Raw genomic sequence first — 13,267 nt, 5'->3', positions numbered from 1 at the left:
TGGCGCTGTGGCTGGGACCGGGTGCTGTGTCGACATCCACAATGTCCATTGGTGCAGCTGGAGGGGACTGTGGTTGGGTGGTGCTGGGCCCTGTAGTGGCTGCTTCTGACTCCTGTGCTGCCTGTTGGCTGCTCACTGCACCCTGGACGGACTGGCTGGTGGGGATGTCTTGTGGGAGACCTGTGGGACATAGGGAACACACTGTCATTATCTAACATCTGTTGTGTGTCTCCTAATAAACTGTTGCCTATCAGCTGACTACTGGACTACATTGCCCATAATGCACCATGCTGGTGGTTGCCAGTCTGGAATGGAGCTAATTTTTTTGTGCATGCTGCTGTGTACCGGGTGGGTGGGGGTATGGCAGATACGGGTGTACATGCATGTTTCATGGTACTCACTTGTTGATGTTCCTGGCGCTGACGTGTCCAGCACTCCCATTCCAGCCACTGCTGCAGGCTCAAGGGTCTGTTCCACAAGTTCCTCAATGGGTGTGGGTGGTGGGACGGTGGATGGGCCTCCTCCTGTGCCCTTCATCTCCCGGAGGTGCTCTGCCACCCTCTCCTTGGTCCTGGAGCACAGGTCATACCATCTCTTTTTGAGCGTTTCAATAAACCTGTGGCTCACCCCTATGGCGTTGACCTTCTCCTGGATGTCATTCCAGATCCGCCTTTTTTCAGTCTCTGGCACACTCAGGGCAGCCCTTCCGAATAGCTGGTCATGGTGGTGGCAGCATTCATCTGTCAGCACCTCCAGTTCCTTTTCTGAAAACTTCAGTTTTCTCTTCCCGCCAGAGTCCTCCAGTCTTGCTGCTGTTCCTCCAGGTGGTTGCTCAGCAGTTAGAAAAGGGTGTGGTCCTCCCTACTCCCAGGTGTATTTGTAAACTTCCTGGCTGTGATGTCATCAGCAAGAGCCAGGAAGTGTTTTCCAGACTGTTCTGCTGCACCTGCATGCAATTTGCGGCACAGTCGCAATTTGCGACACTCACTTGCAATTTGCGTGTCCGTTTTTAGCGAGGTCGCAAAAAGCGACCTCGCAGACAGCGGACTCGCAATCTGCGGTGCAACTTCATTTGCGAGTCGCAAAATGAAGTTGTTTTTTCTTGTTGGATACCAGTTTGCGAGTCGGAAATTGCGAGTCGCAACGACCCGCAATTTCCGACTCGCTATTTTTTAGCTACCTACATTTGGCCCTATGTCTCTAAATCATTCAAGGCAATTCGAAGTCCTGTGCCTAGCTGTTTGTTTTTGTTGAGATATCAGTTTGAATTTCTTTCCATAGCAGGGAACGCAATGTTGCATGGTCTGACAGAATTAATAGCGCAATATACCTAAGTAAGGAGCATGTTGAACTAGTTGTTGATTAATCAGGCCAAATTCCAACCCTATCTGATGAAGAGACATTTTGCTGAAGTTGAAGGAGCAGACGAAATACCTTGCCTTCTGCAGAGTTGAGAAAGGGCCCACACTTCCCCTGGAAACCGTCTGTGCCAAAACTGATTGTTGAAAAAAAACTTGGGCCCATATTTATACTTTTTTAGCGCCGCATTTGCGTTGTTTTTTTACGCAAAATCGGCGCAAACTTAAAAAATACAATACAATGGTATTTTTTAAGTTTGTGCCGATTTTGCGTCAAAAAACGACGCAAATGCGGCGCTAAAAAAGTATAAATATGGGCCTTGGTCTTTATCACGATAAGAAGAGGTGACAAGATTTGGGCTTTGCAATTTGCGATGTAATGGTTGAAATGATGTGTGAGTTGCCCCCATTTTGGGACTGTTTGTCAATGTGTTTTGACTGTGTCACTGGGATCCTGCTAGCCCAGTGCTTATGGTTTGTGGCCTACATGTCAGTAGGTTTCACTGTTTTCGTCAATATCCTTTACTGTGTCACTGGGTTCCTGCTAACCAGGACCCCAGTGTCTATGCTCTCTCTGGTTCCAAATTTGTCCTTACATACTGGGAACCCAGTATTTCACTCCAAATTAACATACAGGGCACCCATTATAAGTCCCTAGTATATGGTACCTAGGTACCTAGGGAATTGGGGTTCCAGGGTATCCATATGGGTTGCAGCATTTCTTTTGCTACTCATAGGGAGACCATGCAAAGGCTTCTCCAGGACTGCCATTGCAGTCTGTGTGAAATAGTGCAGTCACTTATAAGTCACCTATATGTCAGGCCTTCAGGAGGCTGAGTGCAAAGTACCTGTGTGTGAGATCACCCCTGCAATAGCAGAGGTGCACTCACATTGTCCAGCCACCATTTCCCGGATTTCATGAGTGCGGGGATGTCGTTTTGAGTGTGCACTGGACATACGTCAATACCTATTATCAGCTTCTGTCGAGACGGGCCACTTAACTAAAAAGCAGGATGTCTGCAGGGGCTATGGTATGCCCCCGACCTCCTGGAACACCTCTCGGCACTTCCTGGTAGACACAGAAACCCTAGCAGGTCTCCCAAAAGGAAAGGGGGGAGTAGAAGAAAAAGAGACAAAACACTGCCATGTTTTTGCTGGTCCAGCCAGGCACCCTTTATCTTTGGGGGGGCGGTCGTTGTTGACAGAGTGATAGTAGAGTTAGTGTACTCAACTTACTTGAAACTGAATCTCTCTTTCTAATATTGGCAGGGGAGCAGCAGAAGAACACCAGGATGTTCCAGCACTTTTCTTGAATAAAAATAACTGTTGGCACAATTACTAACACTGCATTACAAAAACCCAAACTGAGTACCATAACAATAGGTACTGCAACACTAGGGCTGGCTTCACAGAGATTCACTGTTGCACACTACAATTAGAACTGCAATTGCACTTATCATGTAAAAGAAAGGCAAACAAGGGCATTAATTATATTGTGTATAACTTTTCTGCATGCATAGGGTTCAACTAAAAGAAACAAAAACAATCCAAGAAATACAAATGTCCACTCTGGGTTTAAACAGTTAAGGTGGCACAGTTTGGTCTGGTTTCACTGTGTGTGTGAAAAACCCTTCAAAATCAAATTCCTCAAACTTGAAACACAGGCATGAATGACGCAATTTAAATTCAAGAGTTATGGTTTTAGAGAAAGAAAAGTCACGTAAATGCTCTTTTAAAATTGCACTGTCTCTTTTTGAGGTACGTGAGCTCAAGCAGATTTCCTAAAGCACATTTAGGCAAGTAACTACAATAATAATGTAAAATGTTCAGAAATGCATGTGTCTCTTCAAGATAAGCACTCTGCCAAAATACGAGGTCTGAAATACACCAGCTGTTCTAGTAAAGCGCAGTGCTTAAAGAACAAACTCCCTGGAGAATACTAGTCACTTAGCTGCAGTCTTTTCCGGAGTTATGCCTGGTGGAATGCCTGGTGTCACAGCTGGTACAGGATGAAAGAAAAGAAATGCCTCAATAGTCCCGAATACGAGGATGACAGCAGGGGTTGGACTGCCAAATCAGATGCTGAGATCAGGAAACAAAACAAAGCTAAGCAGGGAGGCATGCTTCACTCTGCTATTTATAGCCAATCAGGAAAGCAGTTGAGTTTCCACATCTGGATGAGTCTCTACACCCAATTAGAAGCACATGTCTACACCACACCCAATTAGAAGCACATGTCTACATCTGCTCACATTATCAATCAAGAATTGGTAAAACAAGCATTGATAAAACCAATTGTGTAACACAACACATTATGTTTACTTAGAAACATGAAGGTTTAACCAAGAACAGAGACACGATTTAACCCTAATCCCGGGGGATGCTGACAGATAACGCATGAGGCACCTTGGGGATTTCTGACAGCTTCACAATGGTAACTCTGAATATGGCCATGTAAGGTGTCTAACAACTGGGAATTGTACCCCAATACTGATTCCAGTATTGGTTGCACAATCCCATGCAATCTGGGGGCTCAATAGTGGAACACCAGTACTGCCATACCAGCCTTCTGAGGTTTTCCATGCAGACCCAGCTGCTGCCATCTCACAGATTGGCTTCTGCCCTCCTGAGGCTTTAACAGCACAATCCCAGGAAGGCAGAACAATGCATTTCTTTTAGGAGAGGGGTGTTACACCCTCTCCCTTTGGAAATAGGTGTTACAGAAATGGGAGGGGTAGCCTCCCAGAGCCTCTGGAAATGCTCTGAAGGGCACAGATGGTGCCCTCCTTGCACAATCCAGTGTACACCAGTTCAGGGACCCCCAGCCCCTGCTTTGGCACGCAACTGGACAAAGGAAAGGGGCGTGAGCACTCCCATGTCCATCACTACCCCAGGGGTGTTGCCCAGAGCTCCTCCAGGGTGTCCCTGGGTTATGCCATCTTGGATTCCAAGGTAATGGGGCACTCTGGGAGCATCTGAGTGGCCAGTGCCAGCAGGTAACATCACAGACCCTTCCTGATATCTGCTTACCTGGTTAGGTGACCAATCCCCCTCTCAGGGCTATTTAGGGTCTCTCCTCTGGATGATTCTGTAGATTGGATTGCAAGACTCCAGCAGGAATCCTCTGCATCCTTTACTTCATCTTCTACCGATGGATCAACCACTGACTGCTACAGGAACTCTACAAAACTGCAACAAAGAAGCTAAGTAGACTTCTACAAAATTGTATCTCCAGCTCCTGCCAGCAACTGCAACTGTTTTCAGGTTGTGCATCCCCGAAGACTGCCTGACTTCAGCCTGCACCAGAAGAACCAAAGGAGTCACTTCCTGCTTCAGTAGGCACCTCTCTGCAGCGACAGCCAGTGGCTTCGGTCCCCTCTCCAGATGACAGGTGTGGATCCAGCAACAAGAGTGGTAGACTAAAGTGATCCCGACATTCCCAATGTCCAGCTGTCCAAATGTGGTGGAGGTAAGAGCTTGCCTCCCCACGCAAGACAGTACCCTCCTGCACTGCGTGACTTGCAGTTGCCAAGGTTTATGTCCAAGAAGTTCTTCATGCCCAGCACAGCTTAAGCCCCCAGCACTCCATCCTGAGATACACAGCTTCTTGAGTGGTTCTCCGGTGGCGTGTGTTGTACTGCAAGGGCCTCCATTTGCACCTCCTTTGTCCCCATGCTGTGGGACTCCTGTGCGTGCTGCCTGGTCTTCTGAGGGTTCTCTGAGTTGCTGAGAGCCCCCTCTGTCTCACCCTCCTGGGTAGAGGCCACCAGGTTCCTCCTGGTCCAGGGTAGCGCCATTTTCTGCCAGCCACATGTTTTGCATGAGGGGCTCCTGTTCTCCCTGGACTCTTAATTGGTTTTTGGACTTGGTCCCCTTCCTCCACAGGTCTTCAGGTCCAGGAATCCATCATTGGTGTCTTTCAGACTCTTTAGGTTCTTGTATTATCTTCTATCATGACTTCTAGTGTGTTTTAGGAAACTTGCTGTGTTTTAGTCCTGCTTTCTAGGGCTCTGGGGTGGGGTATTTTACTTAACATTGGTGTTTTCTTACACTCCCAGTGCCCCTCTACACACTACACTTGCTTAGGTGGGAAACCGACTTTCGCATTCCACTATTTTAGTATATGGTTTGTGTTCCCCCTAGGCCCATTGCAACCTTTTGTGACTGGCACTATTTTCTGACTATTTACTTGCCTGGTTTTGGTTGCTAGTGTATATATTCTGTAAATGACCTACCTCCCAAGGGAGTATAGTCTCCAAAGTATTTTTGGCATTGTGTCACTAAAATAAAGTACCTTCATTTTTGGTAACACTGAGTATTGTCGTTCATGTCTGTGAGAAGTGTGTGACTACAGTTGTATTGCAAGAGCTTTGCATGTCTCCTAGTTCAGCCTTTGGCTGCTCTGCTACAGCTACCTCTAGGTAGCCTGGCTTCAAGACAATGACTGCATTTCGCTAATAAGGGATAACTGAACTGGTATAAGGTGTCAGTACCTTTGGTACCCACTACAAACCAGGCCAGCCTCCTACATGCTGCAATCAAGGAAGTGATCATTGAATGTAATTAATTGATATGTAAATTACAAGACAAGCGATCTTTCAGCCAGACTTTGATATATTTCAGGAGACCGGAAGACCACCCAGGAAACCAACTTCCTTTCTTTTCATTGTTCATTCCAAATACCACTATCTGAGTTTTTGTAAGGTTCACAGCCATTTCGTTTTTAATACACCAGGTGTGAAAATCACCTCTGCAGGACAATTTCAGGCAAGTTCATCAGAACTACATCATCAGCGTACTGCAGTGAAGTCACTTGACAGTGCCTCAATCTTGGAGGGTGTGATTTAACTGCATCTAGATGTAAACCTAAGTCTGATATAAAGAGTTTAAACAGCTTTGGAGCAAGGACACACCCTTGTTTCAAGCCCTTCATGATTGCTATTTTGGATAACAAACCTTTATTAGTGCTGAAGTTTCCTTTTGTCCAATGTTTTTAGTATAATATTTGGATGGCACGTAATAAGTTTGTAGGAATGTTCCAATGGCCTGCTTTCTCTACAGAAGATTTTGGATTAACATGGTGGAAGGCCTTAGACAAATTCATGAAACAGGTGTATAAACCTTGTTTTTTAATAATGTATTTCTCAGCAATCATTGAGAGCACGAAAAAGTTATCTCTAGAGTTAAATTAGGTTTCAAAACCTGTTTAAATTAATGTGATGACAGTCTCTCTTGCCACCCAATCCTCTAATTCGGACAATAACAAGCTAGCAAAGATTTTTTAATCTACATCCATGATGGCAGTCATGCGATCACTGTGGGGAGGTATAGGAGCATTTCTTGTAGATTGGTTGGAAAATAGAGCTGCTCCATGATTCTGATGTGACCTCTGCTGACCAAGAGAAATTGATAGAAGTATGAAAGCGGGCACACCAGAAATCACAAACGTGTTTGTATATAGCAGCAGGGAGCTCATTTGGGCCTGGTACACCATTCCTTTTACTATTCTCTATCTTCTCTTTGATATCATTCTGAGAAAAGGACAAGGATGTTGTAAGAAGATCCATGTATATCAGGAGATAATTTAGATCATGGCTATTGTAAAAGGAATCTATGTGCCACACCCATTTTTCTGCGTAACATTATTGTCATGACTGTAGAATCTCTATTACGTTGATTTATTACTGATCAGAGCAATTTTCTATTATTTCTTTGCAGGCTCCCACAATGTCTAACCTATCTTAATTGATGTGGGACCTATTTGCTGTCCAAACTGCCTTTTTTATAGGCTTTTCTCATCTGTCTGAATTTTTCATGCTGAGATGCAGAATCTGGGTGGAGAGTAATGGTCTTCATTTCAATTTCCGTTGCTCAACGTTGAAGCTTGAGTACCATTTTTTTTTTTTTTTCTTGGTCGTAATGCTGGCAGGGACCATTTATTGGGCTTCTGGAAATATGCTGTACATTCATCTTGGGTCTTTTGCCATGCCATAATTGGGTCTTGCAAAGCCCAGCTTGATGTTGTACTGGTCTGCTTCCACTCCTCCTAATAGGCCGAAGAGAGAGTATCCCACCTGACCCTTTGTCAATGTTAGCCTGCATCTTGTGTGCCAATAGCACTTTATGCTTGTATTAACTTGTGGGAGTTATTAATGCCAATGATCTGTGGTGAACGATCACTCTCGCACCTTGCAGTTAAATTGAAACTCACAATTTTATTGAACAGAGAGAGAGTTACAAAGGTATAGTCAAAACCAGATTGTGCTTTGTGAGATTGTCTGGTGGCAAACATTGGAATGTCTCCCTAGCAGTGCCCATTGGGTGCCTGGTATCCAAGAGCCTTCATGGTGCAGAGGAGTTCCTGATCTAATTTATTGATGGAACTGTATTTACAAATTTGTATTGGGATATCCGAGCACACATCTGTTCTGTCACTTCTTCTCAGATGTTTTGCCAGATTAAGGGCCTGAATATGATCTTGGACGATGGGGTTAATCTGTCACAAATGTGATGAATATCCCATCCCGCTGTATTACGATTCCATTATATCCTATGCAGATTGTAATATGGCAGACAAAATATCTATCACGTCTGTGATGGAGCATTCCATCCACCAAGATAGTAATCAGGCCAGAAAATGTATATCACCTGCAAGTATTTGTGGTATTCCACTTTATGAGCCTCCCAATTCCATAAGGAAATTTTATAACATTTTTATGTTTCACTGTTTTTGCGTGGAGCCTGGATTATTATAAACATTTAGAATGATAATTGGACTTGTTTTACTTCGGAAGTCCCAATTATGTATTATTATGCCAAGCATGTGTGGTGAATTAAATTCTAAGTGGCTTAAGCTGAAAGACTGCCCAACATCACATAGATTGATAGTTCCTCCTTTGGGTGGCCAGCTTTCATTGTCTGCTGAGGTATGAATTTCCACAGATCCCCCCAGTGACAGTTCCTCTATTTTTCATGTCTCTTAGAGGCAGGCCACAGCAAAACTCCTGCTATATTCCATGAAAAAATGGACATGGACCAGAGGAGGATTGTTGTCGCAGAAATGTTCATTTTGGGGGGCCTGATCAAGACACAGTTGTTTTACTGGGTGCTTTATTTTGCAGCTTTCAGAATATTTACTCAAGCAGTATCAGTCATCTTTATTTTGATTTAGGGTGGATGATAACCAAATCCAGTCAGCAATTTGAGGAATTGGAGAACTAACAACAGCATACCTGTGAGCTATGTAGTGATATTGTTACAGAGTCTATTTGAGAAGTCTAACTGGTTCTGTAGGCACCTAGCACACTTTCAGCAATGTGGTGGTCGTCGTCAAGTTCTGCTTTTCCCGATGGTTATCTTTCTCTGTCTGAATCCATTTATAATCATCAGCTAATAAAAAGGCGAGGAACTTCTTCTCAGCTATGTATGATATAATTATTCCCCATTCTGTGAAGACTCTGGGCCCTATTTAGAGTTTGGTGGACGGATATGTCCGCCATATTACAATTCCATTATAACCTATGACATTGTAATATGGCAGATCAGATATCTATCACATTTGTGACGGAGTAATTCCATTGACCGAACTCTAAATCAGGCCTTCTGTGTTTTGAGAGCACTAATGCTGCAATTGCAGTTTAAGACCAGATTGTTGGGGTGGCTTCATAAGGTTCTCCTGGTTTAAATTTGACTGCCTCTATATTCAGGAGGGGGGTTAACTCAGGTCTTTCTGTGTGACTAGGAGTCTAACAATATTATGTCTAGTTAGGATATCACTGCTACACAGAGATTTATATTGAACTTAAAATACATCCATAAGGAATCAAGAAAAGCCAGCATGTGGTTGAGGCTTGTCTTCCAATGAGCCTAATATTTGCAGACCAATGTCAAAAACCTGTGATGGACCATTAAGAGTGGTCACTTGTGGTACGCTCTTACTGTGGGGTTGGTCAAACTGTTTCTTAGTTTCCATTTGATGGTTTTAAGTTGACATCTAGTAGTTCCCAGCAAAAGATTGATCCTCATCCATTGTTGACATTGGATAGCCCAGTGATAGATTGTTCCTTAGCCACTGTTTGTAAAGGTGATGTCAAGTTGGTGGGTGTGTGCCTGATGTTTTACAGTTTCAAATGAATGGAGTTATGATTTGAAGAAGTCATAATATTGGTAGTATAGCTATCACTTGTGTTTTTCTATGAAACTGATCAATGTATTCCTCCTATTTGGCCTCTGAGGTGATTATGCATTCCTGAAGCTTATTCTCAGCTGTAGCTCCTTGTGTTTGTCTAAAAATAGGAAAGAAGTTGGAAATAGTTTCTCTTAGCCTCAAAGCTTTAACATTTTGCCCCCTCCTATTTTATTATGTTTTCCTACTCTTTTCCGTTTGCTTCTTGAGGAAGTGGACACTTTCATAGAGAAGTTAACTGAAGGGCTTTTGTTGAATAGTCTGAAAGTTTCAGAAAACGATAGGACTCTTATATCAGATAAAGGCTCAGTAAAATTGGGCAATTCATTCCCATTGTTTTCTTTGTGGTCCTGACCTTAGTGTGCTTCTGCTATTACACACAATTTAGTTGGAACATGGTGCTCGATTGGGATTGGTTGACGGGGGTTTTGTTGTATTGATCTTGAGGGCTCTATACAATGAAACACCTGAGAGACCATTGTAGAGAGGAAGAAGTACACCTTAATTGGTTTAACTTCTTTGACTAAAGTGGACGCCTTAGTGGGGAATTCCTGTAATTTTTGCACAATGGGACTACATGTACATTTCAGGGTCTGCCTCTGGTTGAGAGTAGATGGATGTTTATTGAACTCACTAAGTAATTATTTTACTACAACAGGTGGATATTCCCAAAGTGTGACACAATAGCAGTGGTGTACTGGGGCGGAGACTCCAGCAGAGAAATTTGTATTCCAATACCCTGCTATGTTTACGGGATAACTGTGTGCCTTCCACAGAATTACATGCTGTAATATAGTTCCAACCCTCAGTTTCACTGTTGTGTTTTTTATTGTTTGGGTGTACAGCCTCTCAGAGATGTTACTGTTCCCAGTATACATGAAGCTTTTGATATGCTTGGAGGCAGCAGTGTATCACAGGAGGATGGAGAGTGCTTGTTTGTGGTCTCCTTTGTTGGGGAGTGAAGGGGAAAATGTACTTTTTAAAGGGGATAAAGGAAGATTCTGTTCTGCAGCAATAAAGGCCTCCCTATTTTTGGTGGACCAGACACTGTTTTTTATTGGCAGTGATTTTATTGGAGTTTTTTTTCCTCTTCCTTAATTACCTTCCTGTTTCCAAAATACATAGCTCCCCAGAAAAGGTATTTCCCCTCAGGAGAACCTTAATCCAAGGCTGAGGTTGATGTCAAATGGTCATTTCTGCCTTTGAAGTAGGCGAACTTGGTAGTGCACAAGTCATTGCCTCTCTCTTGCCATGCCCAAGACACACCCCCAGGTTGGAGACTATATTGTGAGAGGACAGGCACAGCCCTTTCAAGGTGTCAGCTCCTCCCTTCCACTCTCGCCCAGGAAGACTCATCGGGATACTCAAGACACACCTCAGCTCCCTTTGTGTCACTGTCTAGAGTGAATTCACAAACACTTCAACTGTCAGTCTGACCCAGATGTGTATTCTGCAGCCAAGCAGAGGCACAGAATGGTTAAGCAATAGAATGCCAACTCTCTAAAAGTGGCATTTTAAAACAGACAATCTAAAAACCAATGTTACTATAAGGTGTATTTTTAAATTGTGAGTTCAGAAACCCCAAGCTCCATATCTCATCTGGTCCAAATGGGAAAGTGCACTTAAAGGATATTTGATAGCAAACACATGCTAACCAATGGGAGAGATAGACCTTGCAATAGTGAAAAACAACTTTGGCAGTAATTCACTATGAGGACATGTAAAACACACCATGTCGTACGTTAATACTACACTGCATCCTTCCCATGCAGCTACCTAGGGCCCATCTTAAAGGTGACATTCATGTAGTAAAACAAAAGGCTTGGGCCTGGTAAGCGGGTACATTTGCCAGGTTGAATAGGCAGTGCAAAATTGCGCACACAGACACTGCAGTGGCAGGCGTGAGACATGTTTACAGGGCTACTCATGTGGGTGGCACAATCAGTGCTGCAGGCCCACTAGTTGCATTTGATTTGCAGGCCCTGGGCATCTCTAGTGCACTTTAAGAGGGACATACCAGTGGATTAAATATGCCAATCATGGAAAACCAATTATCAATATCATTAGACAGAGATCAGTAGCACTTTAGAACTGGTTAGCAGTGTTATGTGCCCAGAGTATCAAAACCAGTAAAACAAATTACAGCATAGGATCCAAAATCAGGAGGCCAGAAGCAAAAAGTACAGGGAAACCACACCAAGAGCTGCCAAGTCTAACAAATGGCTACAACAAGCAGTCAGGAGCATGTCTATCTCCAAGCGCACTCGGAAGAACTTGAAAACAGTTTCAAAGAACACTGTGTACTTCAAGGCTGTTGCAACGCACTCAGAAGGGTTGGAGCTAAGAGAATATGTGGGGCCTTGTTTCACCAAATACTGGGAGCACCAGAGGACACAGACATACAAGTTGATTACGCTCCTTGCATTAGTCTCCCTAGACCAGACGGGGTCCCCTCTCCTGCTGATATCCTGACTTGTGTCCATGATTGTCAAATAAAAGAGACTATTCCTCGCAAGGGAGGGGAATCACATCCAATTCGATTCTGGGACCACATCCTGGTGCTGTACCAGGACTTAGCAATGATAACCCTTATGAAACATAAAGTATTTTGCTCTGTCACAACCCACCTACGCAAAGCTGGAGCCACACTTCAGGATCATCTTCCGCAACGATGGGAAATTGCTCCAACTGCGTTCACTTAAAGAAGCCTGCAGCACACTTGGCATTGTGAATTCCAATACCAAAGACAGCTGCAACAGTTCACCAGAGGGAAAGAAATCCAAGAAATCCCATTGGTGGCAGGCCGATGGCCCCCCGGTTGGTGTCAAACCAGACCCCACAACTATTGTTAAAGAGAGACAGTCTGTGCTTCAGATACTGACGGGAATGCAGTAAAGATGGGTTGATCTTCACATGGAAGGTTCTTACTTGATGCACCAGTGGCTCCCAGGCAGGGGGGAATCATGGAACAGGGACGGAGGAAACAATGTCACAGGTAGGACAATTTTGTGACTCTACTCCTGCTGCCCAGTTGTGCCCATCTGACAATGTTGTATACCATCAATAGTGGACTTTTTCGGTGTGTTGTCTTATACATGAAGGTATCTTTTTTGTTACTGTTGTTAGGGTTGGTGTTCTTTCGTCCTACATGGCGGCACTCATGCTATTTGGGTGGGGTTTGCACTGAGACCTTTCGCTGGGCCCTTCACCCAGGATCCCTTTCCCCTTTAGTTTCTGACAGACGTGATCCTAGCACTCCTAAGACTGATGACTATTAAAAACACAAGCCTCTATATTAGAGGCCTTAACAACCCTACTAAACGGAAAGTCAGTCTTTCCCTCCTGGAGTGTTCTGGCAGTGACAAATGTCCACTCCAGGAAACCCATTTTCTACCCAAGGTTGTACCTCGCATGACTCCTGTGACAACAGTGGTCCAACAACTCTTCAAAAGAAAGAGGGGTGGCTACCTTATTCTCCTCTTGGTTTAGGGGTAACATACTCTCCAAAATAACTGAGATGGAGGGACAGACAATCTTTAGTGACTCCTCCATAGCTCCTAGATCACTCTTGGAGCATGCACCACTAACACTTAAAATGTGCTTGGCCCCCATGCAAACGAGCATCCCACATTGGCGCCTTAGGGACTCGCTGCACCAATCCCCCTCGACTATTGCAACCATACAGAAAACAATTGTTGACTATTTACAGACCAATTAAACTGAC

Source organism: Pleurodeles waltl, chromosome 9 (assembly GCF_031143425.1).
Source record: "Pleurodeles waltl isolate 20211129_DDA chromosome 9, aPleWal1.hap1.20221129, whole genome shotgun sequence".
Classification (NCBI taxonomy): Eukaryota; Metazoa; Chordata; class Amphibia; order Caudata; family Salamandridae; genus Pleurodeles; species Pleurodeles waltl.
The sequence above is the reverse complement of the archived record's forward strand: the minus strand, read 5'-3'. Positions refer to the sequence as shown.